The following is an 18,966-nucleotide window of genomic DNA, read 5'->3' as shown; positions in this document are numbered from 1 at the left end:
CCCTTAGCATCATTCCCCATATCCCACTGAGGCATTTCATGCTTCCGTTTCTTGCAGCTCGGGGCTCTGCAGGACTAAAAGTCTTGGTCCACTGATGAGGGGCATGCCCCCTTGGAACCTTCTATCCAGTTGTGAACATAAATGGACAAGTGCCACAGCCCCACCAGAGAAAGCCAGCACCTCCAGGGACTCAGACCCCTCTGGAATGAAGGTTTGAGCCACACCCCCCAGTGAGGCACCAGGGACAGCAGAGGAGACAGCCGAAAACAGGGGAATTTAGAATGGATGAGGGAGGAGGAAAATGATGAGGACCAGAGGCAGCCCCGAGACGATTCCACCACCTGCCCCCTGCTAAGTCTCCCTAATGAAAGAGCCCGCTGCAACCCTTAGGGGGCTGCAACTCCAAGCTTGTGGATCCACAGGACACACACAAGGTGTCGACTGTGGCAGCCACGGACATATGGTATTCAGACCTCTCTTCAAGAAAGTATGTGCCATTCAGCTTCAAGAATGAATCCAGGGGACATCTGGCCGACAGCACCCTCGAGATCTGCCTCAGCTTTCAATTGAAGGCTACACTCTTCCCAGGCTGCCATCAGTGCAGGACTCTAGAAGGCACCATTGCCCCAGGGACTCCCTGTTGACTATGTCAGATGTACATCCAGGTCTTCACCTTGCCATCACCAGTCTTGCCTCCTCTCTTCTTTTTTTTACAGATGCCAGATTCCATCATAGCTTTTCCATACCCTATTCTGCTTCATCCCCTCGTAATCTTTCAAAGGCATTACATCTACTTCCAATACCCCCTCACACTCCCCGCTCATTCTCAGCATTTATTCCCTGGAGGACTTGACCGACTCGTCAGTCCAGCAGCTTCTCAATGATATGGGATGAAGTACAGATGCCATGGTCACAGGCCTCCTGTACACCCTGTTTTCTAGAAAGCATATCCCTTGGTCCTATGTGATATAATGCAGGACCCAGTGCTGGTGAGTCATTCTTTGAGCCCTTGAACAGTGGTTCTGAAAGAGGTGTTGCAAGTGGAAGGGTCAAACCCATAATCAGAACATGTATCTGCCCCAGCCATGATGAAGTGTTGCTCTTTCCAGGGTAGAAGGTGTTCAATTTAATCAACTTGCCACCAAGTGGCTGTTTGCCCACCTTGAGGAGTATTGCTGTAACAGGAGCTCAGCATCAGACTCTTGCTGATAGGTCAACCATTCAGCAGCAGCTAGCTAAGCCTAAATGGAGAGACCCCACGCTATGGGTCCATACCTAGACTTCATACCTCCTACCATAATTACTCCAATCACTGCCCAAACACTAGGGTGGCCAACAACGAAGATTAGCAGACCTTAACTGGTTGAATCATTGTGTCCACCTGGCCAGTGACTATTCCCCTGTAGAAGCTATCTGCAGTATGCTAGCATGCATAATTCACACTTTAAGTCTTCTTCCAGATGTCCAACCACTGGCCTCCTCACAAAAATCTCTTCCCTCCTACCTTCCACGTTGCTTATTCCAGGCCCCTGACTGATCAGCTAAGCCACTCCACTGCTCATGAATCCATATATATTCTTACCTTAGGCCACTTCTCCTTCCATACAGTGGATGGCCAAGTCTACTGCCCAAAGCTCTGCCCACAGGTAGTATTTCCCCACACCACTGTTTATCAAAACCAGCCCTCAGTGGGGATCAGGTGTGAGAGCAATGATTTTCACTTTCACTAAATACAGCAGGCCTACTCATTCACAAACCCAGATCTGGTTTTCCCATCTTCAATGGCTGATTGTGGGGAACCAACCCGTGAAGTCACAGGCAAGTGGGACCTAAGGGAAAGGCTTCATTGCAAATCTTCCACAATCGGCCATAGCCAATTCCAGCTTCTCTACCCCATGTAGTGGGGCTGTATTTTTTCCCAAGCTTCCAAGGCCCATCCCAGCAGAATACTAGACCTATATCCAGGGTTCTTGCCAGGCTATTAAATCCTGTATCAAAGGACAGTCTCTTGCAGTTAAAAAAAAAAAAAAAATCTCTTGAGACACCTGGGTGGCTCAGCAATTGAGCATCTGTCTTCAGCTCAGGTGTGATCCCAAAGTTCCAGGATCAAGTCTCACATTAGACTCCCTGCAGGGGAGCCTGCTTCTCCCTCTGCCTATGTCTCTGCATCTCTCTGTGTGTTTCTCATGAATAAAGAAATAAAATCTTTTTTTAAAAAAAATTTTAAGTTAAAAAAGAATCTCCCAGTAAAAAACATGCGGTATATACACAATGGAATATTACTCAGGCATCAGAAAGGACGAATATCTACCATTTAGATCAACATGGATGTAACTGGGGTGTATTAACACTGAGTGAAATAAGTCAGAGAAAGACAATTATCATGTGGTTTCACTCATATGTGGAATATAAGAAATTGTGGAAGGGACCATAAGGGAAGGGGGGGAAACTGAGTGATGAAGAATTAGAGAGGAATACAAACCATGAGAGACTCCTAACTCTGAGAAACAAAGGATTGCAAAAGGGCAGGGGGATGGAGTAACTGGGTGACGGGCACTAAGGAGGGCGCACGATGAGATGAGCACTGGGTGTTATACTATGTGTTGGCAAATTGAATTCAAATTAAGTTAAATTACAAAAAAAAAAAAAAAAAAAAAAAAGGTGCCTGGGTGGCTCAGTCGGTTAAGCATCGCCTTCAGCTCAGGTCATGATCTCAGGGTCCTGGGATTGAGCCCCATGTTGGGCTTCCTGCTCAGCGGGGACTCTGCTCTGCTTTTCTTCCCCTCACTATCCCCCTCCTCTAGGTTCGTGCTCCTTCTTTCTCTCTCTCAAATAAATAAATCTTTCAAAATAAATAACAAAATAATAAAATTTTTAAAAATCTCCTTATGCAACTTTAAACTCCACATCCCCTATTCACTCTCCAGCATGCTCTCCTGGTTGCCAATGGGTCCCGCAGCTCCTTTTGCATTTAACACTCCTCCCCTCCCCTAGCAAGCCTAACTCTTCCCCCTTTGGGTCCTGCTGGGGCTTGACCTCAGCTATTTGGTCGGGTGGCTAGGAAGACAGAAGGGGGGGCCAATCTTAGAGAGCCTGTATGGTCCTCCAGGCACTTCTATCCAATGTGACTCCTCCACAGAATTTAAGCAAGCAGGAGGGAATCTACTGCAGTTTTAAGAATCTAAAGGAATCTGGGGAAAAAAATAAAAATAAAAAAATAAAAAATAAAGTAATCTGGGAATTCGAGTACCTGAGTACAGATCTCAGTCTTGCTCCCTCCCTAACAGGGACCTCGCCTGTCATAGAAGTCACAGACCTGCCATAGACTCATCCTGGCTGACATCTCAGCTTTCTCCAAAGTGCCGTCACTCTTGCAACTTGGTCCCGTGCCTGGTCTGCATTCTGTCACCCCTTTCAATGCTGCCAAGAACATCCTCTGACCTGCACACTTTCATTTGAGTTAGGGATTGATTGCCACGAGCAGTAGGGGTATTCAGCAACAGTCCTTATAATGTGAATGCCCCGGAGCCTCTCCATTCCCAGGGATATTACAGGAGCCACTACATCTCCTTCCATCTGTGTCCCTCCCCAGATCCACACAAGTAAAAGGCTTAACAAGGGCAGTGCACCTGCAAACCAAAGACTATCAGCACATCACCTACCACCAGGGATGGGGACCCCCTGCCAGCCACCTCGGAAGTGATCCAACTTCAGAATCTCCTAGAGTCTGCTTCCTAGGTCCCTCTTCTGGGACCAACTACCACAGGTCAGGTTCTCTAGAAGTAGAGTCTGGACCAGATTTAAATACATGGGTAAAGGGGATCAGGGCAGGACACCAAAACTGTCCACCAAATCCCCCACTCACTAAGTGTTTCAAACATGAGCACTGCTTGGCCAGATTGATACTCACGGGATTAGAAATACCTATTTCAAAATGATGATACTGAGATGGTAATTGTGCCCATCAGTAACCCAAAAAATTGTGCCCAACCATAAAAACAAACGTATCATTTTCACTCCGTGGACTTTGAATGAGAAATCCAGATGGTGTTACAAACTCAGAAAAGGTTAGCAATCATAGATCATCAACAAGGAATCAACTGTAAAACCAAAAACAAAAACACCAGGCACTGATTGTCAAGGAGGCATAGGAGTCCAGGCCACCAATTGTGTAACAGAATGCAAATGATTAAAATAAATAAATTGAAAAATAGGTAGGGATTCAAAATAAAGCATGCCTTCTATTAACTTTACATAAGGCTAAGCATCTCATAATTCACTATATCAGAAAATTAATGTACTCTATAAATTCTAAAGAGAAAATGTGCAAAGAAGGGCTTTAAAGACATTTTTAGCTCATATTTCTCTGTTTGAATTCATCAGCTCCCTTCTGGTTTCCAATCTGTCACAAGAAAAAGTACCTAATTGACTGCAATTTCAGAATTGGTGGAAAACAGAAACAATCCAAAGGCCAATAATAGAGTCGAAATGCTTTTCTTTTTTACCAAAAAGGAGGTTTGCATCCAAAGACACAGGCTCTGAAAAATGCATTATTTATTTAGCACTGAGAATAGGGAAGCCAGGCTCTGCTCAGGAGTTTTCTTGCTATTATCAAAATGTCATTCTGCTTTACAACCACACTCCCTACATAATAGGCTTGCTATTTCCATTTAAAATGTTTAGACCTTTTTCCCAGAGGGCAAAAGAAAAGTCACACAGTAGAGCCTTCTGAGCCTTTCAATATGGAAATGGTCCAAATAACGTACAAATTCAGCACAGTGATCTGGGGGCGGGGGGGAGACCTTGAGAAAACATTGATATATCTGTATTTCAGTTTCCTTCCAAAAATCAGAAATTTCCAGCATTAATGGTGGAAGAAAGTAAAGCTAAGCAACAATTCCAGCATACGTCTAGGGTGTCCACGATTGCCAACATGTGGTCTGGTTCACATATTTAAAAAGAAATGTAGGCGTGGAGCTCAAAAATGGAACAAAGATGGATGTGAGGGAAAGTTTACAACCCTTGGGTGTTGACGAATGCCTCATGCTTTTCCAGTGAAAGAAATATCCATACATGGTTGAATTTCTATACTCTAATCTCAAAATCAAAGAATGTAGTATGCAATAGACTATCTTGAGTAGCGTTCATTCAAAAGTCTAAAGGAAAAGCTTTGAAGAAGCCCAAACCTAGAATCACAAGATTTAGAGCTAAAGAGGTGAGGAAATCATTTCACAGATGAGATAGTTAACGGGCACTTCACTTAGACATTCCTGAAAATGTTCATAGACTCATAGCTGCTCATTAATACGTTCCTTTGGATAGTAGATGCCAGCATAAAACTGAAATTTCTTAGAGTCACAAAAATGTTAAACCAAATAGAAACTTTGACCATGATCCAGAGGACTTGCTGGCTCTCCTATGAAATCCAGATCCAGTTAAGGACATTCACCAATCCTTGCACAAGAAAGGCCAGTACAGGGGTGCCTGGGTGGCTCAGTGGTTGAGCGTCTGCCCTCAGCTCAGGTTGTGATCCCGGGATCCTGGGATGGAGCCCCACATTGGGCTCCCTGCAGGGAGCCTGCTTCTCCCTCTGCCTATGACTCTGCCTCTCTCTGTGTGTCTCTCATGAATAAATAAATAAAATCTTAGAAGAAAAAAATGCCAGTACAAGCCATCCAAGTGTCCACTGTTGGCTTCTCAAATCAGTGGAGAAAACAGCTGTCTCTTAAATAAATGGCATTAGAGTGACAAGCCCAATCAGGGGAGAAAAGGAAGTTAACCTTCTATTCCATCAGAGCTAAAAAAGTAAAATACAGAGCCATGAAAGAGGTCATCTTTAAATTAAGAGTTCTAAATAAATAGAGACAATTCTGTTGATACCTATTGCTGTATCTCAGCAGACGTCTGCATAAGAAGGCAGCATCCAGGTAAAGAAAAACCAGTGCAGAGGCTCTGATGCCAGAATGAGCCTGGCACGCTCAAGGTCAAAGAAATCCAAAGAGGCTACAGTGAAGAGAGCAAGGAAGGGAGCAGAAGAACAGGAGGGCCCAGAGCTAGGAAAGAGCATGATTTGGTGAAGCCTTCTCAGCCAGGTCAGGGAGACTGAATTCTATTCTAAGTATAATGGAAGCTTTCGAGTATTTTCAGCAAGAGTGACACAATCCAATTTATGCTTGAGAAAGATGGGGCAGGAACATGAAAGCAGGAGCCAAAAAGCAGAGCTAGGGACTCGAAATAATACACTGATTGTGTGGACTCTAACAGGGAATCAAGGGAAAAAGCAGTGAAGGAGAACACACGTGTTGCAGTCTAGACTGGATGGTGTGCTGTCTGGGGGCGGGGGCGGGATGGGAAGTGGGGAGTTGGGAGGAGGGGAGTGAATGGTTCTGTTTTGGACATATGACATCCCAGATGCCTACCAGGGGCATTCCTGTGGGAATAAGCAGTGTGATACCTGAGTGAGAAGCCCGGGGAAGAGATCTGGGGCTAGAAATAACAATTTGAGGAATCTCCACCATATAAATGGTATCTGAAGCCATGGGACTAGGTGAGATCAGGGGGATGAGAATTTAGATAAAGATCAGGACCAAGGGGCTCCAGGGTGGCTCAGTGGTTGAGGGTCTGCCTTTGGTTCAGGGCATGATCCTGGGGTCCTGGGATCGAGTCCCACACCGGGCTCCCTGCAGGGAGCCTGCTTCTCCCTCTGCCTGTGTCTCTGCCTCTCGCTCTGTGTCTCCCACGTGTAAAGAAATAAAAATCTTTAGGGAAAAAAAAAGAGCAAGACAAAAGAAAGAGTGGCTGGAGGACTCTTATTTTCAGAGGTCTGGTGAACAAGAGAAGAGCCAGCATTAAGACTGAAGAGGAGAGACCCTAAAGGTGGGGGAAACCAGAATTGCCATGACAGTGAAGCCCAAAGAAAAGCCCTTCAAGGAAGGAATCATCAACCATGTCCGTTGCTCTTGAGAGGTCAGCTGGGAACAAGGAGAGAGAGAAGTGACAATGGACTCTGACAAAGTATAAATCACTGGTGACCTTGATCAGTTCGACAGGAGCTAGTTCATTGAAGCGGTTTGGATGAAAGCCCCATCCACTGAGTTGAGGAGAGAAAGGAAAATGAGAACAAGACAGCAAGTAGAAACTCTTTTAACCACTTTTGCTGTAAAGCAGAGATGAAAATGGGACAGGAGCCAGAGGGGGACAAGAGCCCAAGAGATGTTCATTAATGAGTGACAATGAGGCGTTTTATATGCTGTTGCAAATGTTACTTTTAAAGATTTATTTATTTATTTATTTGAGAGAAAGAGAGAGCAAGAGGAGGGGGAAGGAGAGGAAGAGGGAGAGAGAATCACCAGCAGACACCCCGCTGAGCACAGAGCCCAACACGGGGCTTGAGACCCTGAGATCTTGACCTGAGCTGAAGTCAAGAGTCGGAGGCTTAATCGAATGAGCCACTCAGGTGCCCCACGAATGATTTTTAATAATCTGCTAGTTAACATTTACTCAGCATTTACACTGTGCTGGGCCCTGGCCCCCATACTTCCTTGTATTGCTTGTTTACTTATCAAAAGCATCACCATTGGGATCCCTGGGTGGCGCAGCGGTTTGGCGCCTGCCTTTGGCCCAGGGCGCGATCCTGGAGACCCAGGATCGAATCCCACGTCAGGCTCCCGGTGCATGGAGCCTGCTTCTCCCTCTGCCTGTGTCTCTGCCTCTCTCTCTCTCTCTCTCTCTGTGTGTGACTATCATAAATAAATTTAAAAAATTTTAAAAAAAAGATATAAAAGATATCTATCTTTAAAAAAAAAAAAAAAAAAGCATCACCATTTTAGAGAGAAAGTCACTGAAACACAGAAAGTCGATTAATCTGCTCCAAGTCACACAGTTAGTTGCAGGGCCAAGATTTGAAAATTGGCCATATGACCTGTTTACCACCACGCTAGAAGATGCAAGAAATAAAGCAAATACTTGCAGAAATGTGGTCCCTGAGAAAGTGAGAGGAGGGTGACTCCAGCACACAGGCAGAGGGATTGGTCTTAAAAACCAAAGCAGACGGAAAAACAGTATATTGATTCAAACACAGGGAGTTAGAATTTGTGGCAGGAGTAGGTATTTCTCCTCCGGTTGTATCTATTATTTGCATAATTAAAAGCCAATAATTTTAAAATGAACATTTAGGACTCTCCCTGCTCCATGGGGAGATAGATCTGTAACGCAAGTGGGCTAGGTAAGCCCTCGGAACAGCTCCTGGAACAGAGGGGAAACTGTGTGGTGTGGGGTTCATTTCCATTATGCTGCATAATGTGACCCGATGCTCTTGAGAAGCATACGTGGGTTATAGCCAGGACTTAAGAGAGGGATAGGTCAGTTCTACTGTGGGAATGAGAGGAAGGTCTTTGAGGCAAAAGATTCTTTTTTTTTTTCCTAAGATTTATTTATTCATGAGAGACACAGAGACAGAGTCATAAGCAGAGGGAGAAGCAGGATCCCTGTAGGGAGCCTGATGCAGGACTTCATCCCAGGACTCTGGGATCATGACCTGAGCCGAAGGCAGACATTCAACCACTGAGCCACCCAGGAGTCCCCAAAGGATTCTTGAGTACACACTACAAATCGAGTTTTGAAAATTGAGTAGGTGTAGTTAAGGCAATTGGATGGATTACAGAGAGAGGGCAGACAGGAGCCTCAGGGGGCTGCAGAAGAATCCATACACAATTCCTCATGGCTGAAACAGAAGTTTCAAGATGGGTCAGTACAAGAAATGAGGGTTGCAGAGATACATGAAGGGCCTTGCACACTATACAAAAAGCTCCTTTGGGCTCTAAAATGTGGAAGGAGGGGGAGGGCACAAAACTGGAACCAGGAAGACCCCACTATTCACCTCACAGAAGGAAGAGAAATAAGGTAGCTCTAAAGGAAAATAAGAGTGCAGGGGTGCCCGGCTGGCTCAGTCCATAGAGCACGAGACTCTCAGGGTTGCAGGTTCAAGCCCTGCGTGAGGTATAGAGATTACTGAAAAATAAACTCTTAATGAAAGGAAGAAAAGCAGAGACAAATTAAGCAAAAACATAGGGCGTGTACAGTATTAAAAATGGAAATAAGTGAGAGAATGATGAGGATAAAATATAAAAGAATAACTAGGGGCACCTGAGTGGCTTGGTCGGTTAAACAACTACCTGCCTCTTAGTTTTGGCTCAGGCCGTATGATCTCAGGATCCTGGGATGGAGCCCTGCAGTCAGGCTCCCTGCCTCAGTGGGGAGTCTGCTTGAGATTCCTGCTCTCTCTCTCTCTCTGCTCCTCTTCTCCTCTAAATAAACGAAACGGGGGAGGCCACTGCCAAAAGCATACCAAAAGTGTACGGAGAGTTGAAGGAGGAGGAAGAGAAAGAAGGAGAAAACAAAAAGAAAAAAGATGGGTCAGTTACAGCTAACCTCAGAGAAAGATCATGAGCAGGGGAGCATCTATTCCTTGCAGAGTTTTGGGTGCAGAAGCAAACTATTTGGAAGGAAATCAACTGGCCTTTGGGTTATCAGAAATTTATGACCAAGGAATAGCTGAGTAGATGCCACATAAGTACACTGGGCACACCAGGCCACACCCTTCATTAAATATGAAAAATACAAGAAATGGGAAGCAGAAGGTCACATACAAACAGGTGGCTTTGCAAGACTGCCCGAAGGAGATCCAGACAGAAACTACCAAGGGGTTAGGATGTTCCAGGGCACCAGAGCTCTACTGATTCTCCAAAAGGTTCCAATTCAATCCATGTGGATAACACACCGTCTCCATGACGCCAGGAATAGTTTACTAGTTGGTTTCATCATATGAAAGGAACCAAAGATGAGGAAAGTAGAATGTTCATGCTCCCGAGGGGGTCGGCCAGGGACTTAGGTATTCAAAGCAGCCTGGGTCAGACCTAGGACAAGAGACTAACAGTAGCACAGACACAACTGAAGAAGTGGATCTGTCTGAAAGGAGTTAAGGAGACAGAATCTACAGGATGCGATGCCTGAATTGGTTTGCTGAATGAGAGAATGAGAAGAGTCCAACTTGATACCCTATTTCTACAGAAATGAAAGCAGATGCATGGAGAAGGGTAGATACGAATTCCAACGAGATATGCTGTATCCGAGAAGCCACAGAAGCATCTGTCATACGTGGGGATCAGGGGCTCCGGAGAAAGGTCTAGGCTAAAAAAGCGGTTTCTAGACATTGGGACATAAGTGATTGTCACACCATGCATGTTGCCACCAGATCCAGCCATACAGCAAGAGCAGACCAAGAAAGAGGGTCCAGCCAGAGGGACCTACAGATATCGGTCCAGGAGATAGAGTATTTGGGGAAGACTGGATGTCAAGGAGACCAATCAACCAATAATGTCAGGGTCAAGGCTGCCTTTGTACTTTTGCTTTAACTTAGTCAACAAGCAGAAATTATTTTAATAAATGCATTACTGTTCACTTAACACAGCTGACACAAAGCAGGCACAATGAACATTTCTAACAGGAACACAAGCACATCTTGCTGTAACAACAGCATGACCTTCACAGGAGAGCAGCTTTTAGAGACAAACCCTCTCCCTATACTCTCTCTTCTCTCGCAATTTTCTCCCCTGAACAATTTTGAATCATTAAGAGGCACAGCTTCTAATTAACCTAGTAATACCTCCTAATTACTGCATGTGCTCAAGTCAAGACTTTGAAATCTCTCTAGATCGCACAGTCATGAGGCTGCAAAAAAAATTTTTTTGGCCAAATACAATGCGCTTTTAACCAAAAACAGATACCTTCTTTCTCTACGCTGAAATAATAATAATGATGATGATGGTGACGATGATGCTCCTTATACACACTCTTTATCACCAAATTTCATTGCTTTTGAGGGAACTGAAGTGGAGGAAGAAATATTAAGGACCTGTGAGAAAAGCTAATTGATAAGTTAACCATTGACCAACTGCTCTTACAAAAATTTAAAAATTGGGGGATCCCTGGGTGGCGCAGCGGTTTGGCGCCTGCCTTTGGCCCAGGGCGCGATCCTGGAGACCCAGGATCAAATCCCACATCAGCCTCCCGGTGCATGGAGCCTGCTTCTCCCTCTGCCTATGTCTCTGCCTCTCTCTCTCTCTCCCTGTGATGACTATCATAAATAAATAAATAAATAAATAAATAAATAAATAAATAAATAAATAAAAATTAAAAAATTGTGCTTTGAAGGGCACCTGGCTGGCTCAGTCAGTGTAGCATATGACTCTTAATCTCAGGGTCATGAGTTCAAGCCCCATGTCGGGAATGGAGCCTCCCTAAAACAAAAATAATAATAATAATTAATAATTAATTATTTTTTAATTGAATAACTAGAAAGAGAATACATCATATTTCTTCCGACTCTTTGTACCCTGAGAAGCCATAGGCAGGTGCCAAAGACCCTAAAGTACATGCTCTCATTTCCTATAATCAAGCCAAATTTATAAGTGGTAAATTTCTTTTTTTTTTAATTAGTTTTTTTTATTTTTTTTTTAATTTTTATTTATTTATGATAGTCACAGAGAGAGAAAGAGAGAGAGGCAGAGACATAGGCAGAGGGAGAAGCAGGCTCCATGCACCGGGAGCCTGATGTGGGATTCGATCCCGGGTCTCCAGGATCGCGCCCTGGGCCAAAGGCAGGCGCCAAACCGCTGTGCCACCCAGGGATCCCAGAAGTGGTAAATTTCTTCACTGCAGTGGACATGATATTTAGACCCATATATGTTTGTTTCCAGAGTTTCCTATGTCCCCTACACAGGGAAGCCCAAAATCTTCTCCCCTACCTTATAGAGGGTTTTCAAGGTGATACTTTCTGCCACAACAATTTTGTGATTTTTGAGACATTTTTAGGGTCCTAGGACACAGGTTCTCAAACTCTTCCCCAATGCCTTCCTGAATATTCCTGAGAGATAATGACCCTCTTCCCATCTGTGAAACAGCTCGTACAGAATCAATCCCCAAAGCGCACACTCTGTGCAGGGATATAGAGGATTTGAGGTTTCATCTGACCCACAATTTCCCTCCCAACTTCTAGGGACCTTTTTAGAGACAGAGAGAGCATGGGTGCACACACTTGAGCTTGGGGTGAGGAAGGATCCTGGGGAGAGGCAGAGGGAGAGGGAGAAGGAGAGGGGGAGAGAGAGAGAGAGAGAGAGAGAACCTTAAGTAGGCTCTACACTCAGCGCAGAGCCCAACACAGTCTTTATCTCATGACCCTGAGATCATGACCTGAGCTGAAATCAAGAGTCCAATGCTTAACAAACTGAGCCACCCAGGTACCTCGACATATCTTTTTTTAAGCAAGCTCTACATCCAATGCGGGGCTTAAACTCATAAAGGATAGGGTACAGTGACAAGCCCCCCAGAAAGCTCTCTGCTTCAGCCCTCTTTTTGCCACTAGGTAAGAGCTCACTGACATTCGTCGAAATCACTGGGGAACAAGGACAGCTTGCATGCCATCATCATTTTTCTGCAGCTACCAAGACCTGAACCAAGACCCTGCTGAGGAAATCAGACACAAAAGCAAACCAAATACCAACACTCTACACTCCACATGTGTACCTGGCCACATGATTTTATTCCTCAACCAAAGTCTCACTTGACATCCAAACCAAAGATGGATTTAAGAGGGGGCACGATGTGATAAATCACTACAGAGGCAATACCATTTTCACAGCCTAGCCGCATAAACAGTGGACGACATTATAAAGAAGACAAACAGCATTTCGCGATGTAAATCCTATTACTGGCAAACAGACGCAACCTTGAGAGCATCCTTGGGAGCCCCAGCATAACCGAAGCTGACAGCCCGCACACAACGTGCCCATGCTGTGAAATTGCACATTCTGTTTCTGAGGAATTATGACTCAATTCTAAATAAAACCATTTCTCTGCTTATCTGAGCCCCAAAGTGGGGGAGGGGAGCCTGGAACGAACTGGCAATGTGGTCACCTTGGAACCCAAGTGATCCACCCTTTCCTTTTCTTCCCAGGGTCGGAGGAGTGGCAAGTGGTTGAGAAAAAGGAAGAGTATGGCCATTGAGATGATTGTGACATACTGGAGAAATAGAGAAAAAATTGAGTATCACCCCATTAATCTAAAGAAAAGCCTTTCCAGTGGGGTCCTTGAAATCGAAGTGGACAGGGGGAGTCAGCTGGCTGAGAAGCCGCACTTTAGCCTCTGGATCTGCATTTTAGCCTCTAGATCCTGGCATTTCAACTCCCGGAGAGCCAAGATTTGCACTCGCCACCAGAAAAACTCATTCTCTGGCTCTCTTGACTCTCTTCTCCCCACTCCCACCCTCTCCCACATCATTCAGTGAACCATACCTTTACTGAGGGCACACTATGTGGGAAGAAGTGCATACTCTGGCCAACCTGACTGCCCCACGGTCAGACATTCCCTCAGAGGACCAGCTGGGTTGATCCCAGTTCCCTCGTTTCAAGGGAATCCAAGCTCTGAAAGAGAATGAGGAGTCCATTCACGTGAAAAATGAGGTTTGTACGTGTGCTTATGTACTCGTATTTGCGCCCACAAATAGCCGTGCCCAGGTGCACAAATCCACGCAAACATACAGAAATACCCACGGTGATCACTTACCACTTCCTTTACCTAGAGGACTATGTAGCGTAGCCATCCCCACTCAAGCAGCATTTCGGGACACTTTTGCTTTTTTGTGACCCTCTTTTCCCCCCATCTACATTAACGCTAATGTTCATCTTACCCAGACTTCATCCCTATAGAAGTGCTGAGGAAGAAATAATATTTTGTAATATACTGTGATTTGTCCCATATTGGAGCCATGACACTGTGCTGTTTCCCACGAGTAATTCATCGGTAACCCAAGAAGCATCTCTACCACTGGAGAACTAAGAGCTAAAGGCATCACAAAGCACCCCCAGCCTTGGTGTTCCTTGTTGTCTGCTGGCAGGTTTTCTTAATTCAAGCAAGAGGACACTAACACACGATTAGCGACTTCAAGTACTCCACTAAACGCTAAACTACTGTACTCCACCCATGTCACTTGACTCTTCCAAATGTCCAGGGTTTTTGGTAGAAATGATCTCAGTGATCCATCAAGGGTTAAATATCCAAAGTGCTAAAGCCAGTCCGACCAAGCAAGGCTCCTTTGGCTTTGGTCTTCATTTCCAACAGGGAGGGCTTTGAAAAATGGATGCAGTTCCCAGGCAGGCAGAGGGAAAAGACAACTGCGGATTACAGATGTGTCTTTCCTGCCCCACTCACACCAAGCAAACTAGAGGAAATTCGCTCTGCAAGGTTTCCCAGACTGCTGTTTGCCTTACAGGAAAACTATCAGCCTTGCCTTAAACAGCCTGGCTTAATACTAATCGCCTTTCTAAAGGGCAGAGTGTTATCGTAAGCTTCCTGTCAGGTGTCCTTCTAGATCCAGAGTCCTACCACATGCAGAGGAACCTCAGGTGTACACACAGGCACCCACATCCAGCCATGTCCAGCCCAGGGGCACAGACACCATTGAGAGAGCGCAGTTCTAGCCACAGGAAGGGCTGCAGGTTTCTTTAGCCTTTGCTCGAGAAGACTGCAAAAATTCCACTCCGTTTGGCTGCTTTTCCATCAAATGGAAGAAAACCACTTAACCTAAGATTTTTAAGCTTTAAATCCCTATATTCCTTCTCTAGGAGAGAAAGAAGTGTGGACTCTGCCCTGTCTGGTTTGACTGTATTGCTAAAAAAAAAAAAAAATTACCCATAAATCACTCATAAAAAAAAAAAAAATAGGGATCCCTGGGTGGCGCAGCGGTTTGGCGCCTGCCTTTGGCCCAGGGCGCGATCCTGGAGACCCGGGATCGAATCCCACATCGGGCATCCCGGTGCATGGAGCCTGCTTATCCCTCTGCCTATGTCTCTGCCTCTCTCTCTCTCTCTATCATAAATAAGTGAAAATTGAAAAAAAAAAAAAAACTAAAAAAAAAAAAAAAAAGTTAAAAAAAATAATAATAAAGAAAGCTGATTTCTCTTTTAGAAAAGGCTGGGTTAAGAGTAAACTTTTAAAGAAAATAAAAGTTTTATTAAAAAATTAAAAAATAAAAGCCGCCAGGGAGACTCTCCCGGTAAATCGTGGGTGATTTCGAGGGACAGGAAAGCCCCGGCAAGGGGCAGAGGACGCTGGGCCGAACGGGCTCGGGGTGCAGCCCCCGCCCCGGGAGCCGGGCTCTCCCCTCGCCGCGGCTGACCTGTTTCCGACAACCGCGTCCTTGGAGACACTTTAGCCACCAACAGGTGAAAAGTGGTCGGTTCCACCTGAACGAGGAGGGCGAGGGTGAGGGGGGTTCTTTAAGCCTCCTGTTAAAAAAAACAAAAATAAAATGAAATTTTAAAAGGGCCTTCCTGAAAGAGAGAGAAGGCGAAACTGGAAACCGGCGCGGACTCCGGTTGCGGCGCCTCCCCGAGGGCTGTGTCAGGCCCTCCCCGCGGCCCTCCCCTCCCCGCGGCCCTCCCCGCAGCCCTCCCCTCCCCGCGGCCCTCCCCTCCCCGCGGCCCTCCCCGCAGCCCTCCCCTCCCCGCGGCCCTCCCCTCCCCGCGGCCCTCCCCGCGGCCCTCCCCGCAGCCCTCCCCTCCCCGCAGCCCTCCCCTCCCCGCGGCCCTCCCCGCAGCCCTCCCCTCTCCGCAGCCCTCCCCGCGGCCCTCCCCTCCCCGCAGCCCTCCCCGCGGCCCTCCCCTCCCCGCAGCCCTCCCCGCGGCCCTCCCCTCCCCGCAGCCCTCCCCGCGGCCCTCCCCTCCCCGCGGCCCTCCCCGCAGCCCTCCCCTCCCCGCAGCCCTCCCCGCGGCCCTCCCCTCCCCGCGGCCCTCCCCGCAGCCCTCCCCTCCCCGCGGCCCTCCGCTCCCCGCGGCCCTCCCCGCGGCCCTCCCCTCCCCGCGGCCCTCCCCGCAGCCCTCCCCTCCCCGCGGCCCTCCCCTCCCCGCGGCCCTCCCCTCCCCGCAGCCCTCCCCCGCAGCCCTCCCCTCCCCGCAGCACTCCCCCCCGCGGCCCTCCCCTCCCCCCGGCCCTCCCCGCGGCCCTCCCCTCCCCGCGGCCCTCCCCGCGGCCCTCCCCTCCCCGCGGCCCTCCCCTCCCCGCGGCCCTCCCCCGCTGCCCTCCCCCTCCCCCGCGGCCCTCCCCGCGGCCCTCCCCTCCCCGCTGCCCTCCCCTCGGCCCTCCCCTCCCCGCGTCCCTCCCCTCCCTCGGCCCTCCCCGCCGGCCCTCCCCTCCCCGCGGCCCTCCCCGCGGCCCTCCCCTCCCCGCGGCCCTCCCCTCCCCGCAGCCCTCCCCGCGGCCCTCCCCGCAGCCCTCCGGCGTCCAGGACGCGAGTCCCAAGGGCCCGCGGGCAGCCTCTTCACTCTGGTACGTTCACTCGTCCCCGTTACGGGGTCCAAGTCCCTAACCCAGATTTCTGGGGCTCTGATACTCGTGTCTGCGGGGAAGGAAGCTGCCGCTGCGGAACTCACCAGAACACCTTTTAAGATGAACCCGTGGGTTGGCTTTTTGTTGTTTTTTTTTTGTTTGGGGGGGGGGTGTTTTGCGAACCCCCAGGGGAAATTGCGTGACGAGGGAAGAAAACAAAGACGGGGAGGAGGCGAAGGGAGCACCGCTGCGGCTGCCCTGCCGCTCCTCGGCCGGGCTCGGGGAATCCGCAGTGTCACGCGGCCGGGGCTCCGCTGCCAGCCATCAGCCCCAACCGGCACTGCCTGGAACAGCAGCCGGAGAAGGGCCCGCCGCCCGCCGCCCGCCGCCCCTCGGCTCCAGCTTCTCCGGGCCCCCACCCCCACCCCAGGCCAAGCCCCTGGCGGTTCTTTCTAGTTCCTTCTATTACGGGAACTTAGAAATAATAGTCTCGGTTTCCTTTTGTTGTTGCCGCGTTGACTTTGCGAGCTAAAGGAATAATGTGGAGACTCCTGGAGAACCACATGCAGAAATCCAAACTAGAAACATTTTTTTTTTTAAATTACCGTGTTACTCTTGTCTGTAGAAAAAGGCTGCATTCTCTCCCTGGGTTTTTAGACTAAATGCCAGTGTTTATTATAGTGATTCTGTTCATCTCCAAATCAAGACAGGTTTATCCCCTCTGCATCTCTTTAGAATTTAGTCCTCCTGGGGTCTTGTCCATTTTACTGTTTGTTTATATGTCCCTCAGTGGCTTTAGGATTTCCATGGAAAGCAAATGTGCATTTTTCTCCTATTTGTCAGTGATGTAGAAAAAGATGTTAGGGTTTGAAGCAGACGGCCATGAAAGAATTCTTGAGACATTGTTACTGCAAAAAGGTGATTTTATTAAAGCACAGCGACAGGACCAGTGGGCAGAAAGAGCTTCACTGGGGTCATAAGGAGTGGCCTGTTATGTACTCTCAACTGAAAGGGGTAGTGTGAGTTTCTAAGAAATTTTGGAAGCAAGGTCTCCAGGACCTTGAGGGGGCTAGCTATTGTTGGGAAAATGTCACTTATTACCCTCCAGTAAAACCCGAGTCATGAGACCCTGCAGATGTATTCTCAGTGGACCATATGCTTGGGAGGTGATTGCCAACACACATTTTGGGAGGGTACAGATAAAGGAAGTTTCTAAAGGAATTTTTATATTAAAGTAGACTGACAAGGTCCTAGGGATGAGGCTAAAATTGCCTTTTCCCCTTAGGAAAGTATCAACAGGGAGGCAGCTGAGTCCCTATAGGACTGTCACTCTGCCTGTTTCAAGGACTTGTCAATGGGTTGCAGGTAGCAAGGAAATTTAATCATTATTCTTCTGCCTTTGTTTCGCACATCAGTCAACATCTTTGTTGAAAAGTTTTGTGAAGGATGGGGACTCGAACTATAGGTATTACAGTATAGAAAAAAATTAGTTCCCAGTAGGCATGGTTCATGCAACAAAAATGAGTGAGACACTAGCATCAGTGACACTATGTTTAAAGTGTGTGTGTGAGGTAGAAAGACAAACACTCTTCTCTTGACTTAAATTCTACAAAGAAAGATGATGTGTACGTGCTGCAAAAAATTCCAAAGGGAAGTCAGCATTGCTAAGAGGATCATTCAGAATACACTGAGGATACTGAAGAAGCAAAGTCTATGCACATCTCATGTTTCAATTCTCAAAACACTTTTGAGACCTTTGTCAATTGCAATTTGTTGATTTCACCTGGACTGCCTTCTAGAACTTTGGACAGAAATAGAGATAATGTAACATGTTAGCTAAATAACTGTTTCTGTATTAGTCAGTTTAATGCTGTCAGCACCAATCCTAATTCCTTCAATACCTGTTATGTAACCTTGCAGGTTTTGCCTTTATGAGCCTGCACTCACTGCTTGTGTCCAGAGACACTTTGAACTTCAGTCCAATCCCCAAGACCCTAGATGAACACTTTTAGTTGGTTTACAGCCTCTTCCTCTTGGTCAACAATGCTTTACTATAATATAAGAAAAATATGGTAAGGATCTGAAGAGACATAACATTTTTTTCTTTTAAAGTTTTGTTTATTTTAGGGGGCATGAGGGGTGAAGAGCAGAGAGTCTTAAGCAGACTCCATGCTGAGTGCAGAGCTACACTCGAGGCTCCATCCCATCGCACGTCCCTGAAACCACCACTTGAGCCAAAACAAGAATTGGACTTGTTCAATTCTTGACTGTGCCACCCAGGCCCCCTGAGAACCTTTTGAGAGACAATTATTTCCATCTGTGGTGTGGAAGAAGCCAAGATTTCAGGGTGACAATGGCATTTGGTGCAGACCAATGAATGGGTAGAATTTTGATAGAGATCTAAAGGGCAATCAAGGCGGTGGAAATGGAGTCACCAAAGGCATAGAGGGTACGAAGGTACAAGTGACTTCCAGGAATAAATTCGTCAATGGTCCGGTTCGGTCAATACACATGATACAGGACTGCCAATTTCAAATGTGGAATATCAATCAATCAATCCGTAACGATGCCTTCCACATTTCATTC

The 18,966-nt window shown here is 47.2% G+C and overlaps 1 long non-coding RNA gene across 2 annotated transcripts in view; it reads right to left on the bottom strand.

Annotated features, from left to right (window-relative positions):
• Positions 1 to 16,766, bottom strand: part of LOC102156427 — a 35,776-nt gene extending 19,010 nt beyond the window's left edge. For both annotated transcript variants that reach the window (XR_005366338.1, XR_005366337.1), the window contains exons 1-3: positions 16,485 to 16,766; positions 15,233 to 15,341; positions 13,350 to 13,478 (exon numbers count right to left, since the gene is read on the bottom strand). This is a non-coding gene — a long non-coding RNA (uncharacterized LOC102156427). The remainder of the gene's footprint in view (positions 1 to 13,349; positions 13,479 to 15,232; positions 15,342 to 16,484) is intronic.
• Between the last annotated feature and the right edge of the window lie 2,200 nt (positions 16,767 to 18,966).

This window comes from Canis lupus, chromosome 11 (assembly GCF_011100685.1).
Source record: "Canis lupus familiaris isolate Mischka breed German Shepherd chromosome 11, alternate assembly UU_Cfam_GSD_1.0, whole genome shotgun sequence".
In the NCBI taxonomy this organism is placed as follows: Eukaryota; Metazoa; Chordata; class Mammalia; order Carnivora; family Canidae; genus Canis; species Canis lupus.
This window is presented reverse-complemented; position numbering and strand designations above follow the sequence as displayed.